Source organism: Somniosus microcephalus, unplaced genomic scaffold (assembly GCF_052327205.1).
Source record: "Somniosus microcephalus isolate GS21.2 unplaced genomic scaffold, FLI_Smic_1.0 unresolved_chr5, whole genome shotgun sequence".
NCBI classification, from domain to species: Eukaryota; Metazoa; Chordata; class Chondrichthyes; order Squaliformes; family Somniosidae; genus Somniosus; species Somniosus microcephalus.
In genome coordinates, this window is record NW_028225183.1 from 23,234,409 (window position 1) to 23,235,737 (window position 1,329).

Genomic DNA, 1,329 nt, shown 5'->3' on the forward strand with positions numbered 1-1,329 from the left:
GAACGGAGCGCCCGCCACCGGCATTTCTAAACAGCCCAGACCCCAGCAATTCCCAGAAGCAACGCCTTGGCCAGCCTGGCAATTCATACACTGCAAATAGCACACATTAACACCACTCACAACAAATCGGCCCATCAACTTCGCTTACGAGAACGGACACTCGCCTTGACAATATTACTTCCAACCTCACACAAAAGCGGCCCATCAACTTCGCTTACGAGAATGGACAATCGCCTTGACAATACTACTTCCAACCTCACACAAAAGCGGCCCATCAACTTCGCTTACGAGAATGGACAATCGGCTTGCAAATACTGCACCACACACACAAAATCGGACCATCAACTTCGCTTCCCACAACCCTCACTCGCCTTGACAATACTGCACCACTCACACAGAATCCCACCATCAACTTCGCTTCCCACAACCCACACTCGCCTTGACAATACTGCACCACACACACAAAATCCGACCAGCAACCTCGCTTCCCACAACCCACACTCCTATCTTCCACAGAAAAAACCCCACCTCCATCAGCCACATCGAGAAAAAATTAAAAACTACACCGAAATAACACCCTCCAACTCGGCTACGGTCGGACATGCACCCCCTTAGCGAGTATTAAGCCCGACAACACTAATTATAACCAACCGCAGCCGCAAGTTGAAGTGGCAACTGATTAACCCAATTGTTTTTGGGCAGCAACTCATTAACCAAATTCTTTTGCAGCAACTCATTAACCCAAATCTTTAACAGCAACTCAGTAAACAAAATCTTTAACAGCAACTCAGTAACCAAATTATGGCAAGGCGACTCAGAAATAACACCGAAATAACAGCCTCCATCCCGGCTACGGTCGGACATGCACACCCTTAGCGAGTATTAAGCCCGACAACACTAATTGTAACCAACTGCAGCTGCAAGTTGAAGTGGCAACTGATTAACCAAATTGTTTTTGGGCAGCAACTCATTAACCGAATACTTTTGGAACAACTCAATAACCAAAAACATTTGAAGCAACTAATTAACCAAAATCTTTAACAGCAACTCAGTAACCAAATTATGGCAAGGCGACTCAGAAATAACACCGAAATAACAGCCTCTATCCCGGCTACGGTCGGCCATGCACCCCCCTTAGCGTGTATTAAGCCCGAAAACACTAATTGTAGCAACCGCAGCCGCAAGTTGAAGGGGCAACTGATTAACCAAAATGTTTTTGGGCAGCAACTCTTTAACCAAAATGTTTAACAGCAACTCAGTAACCAAATTATGGCATGGCGACTCAGAAATAACATCGAAATAACAGCTTCCATCCCGGCTATGGTCGGC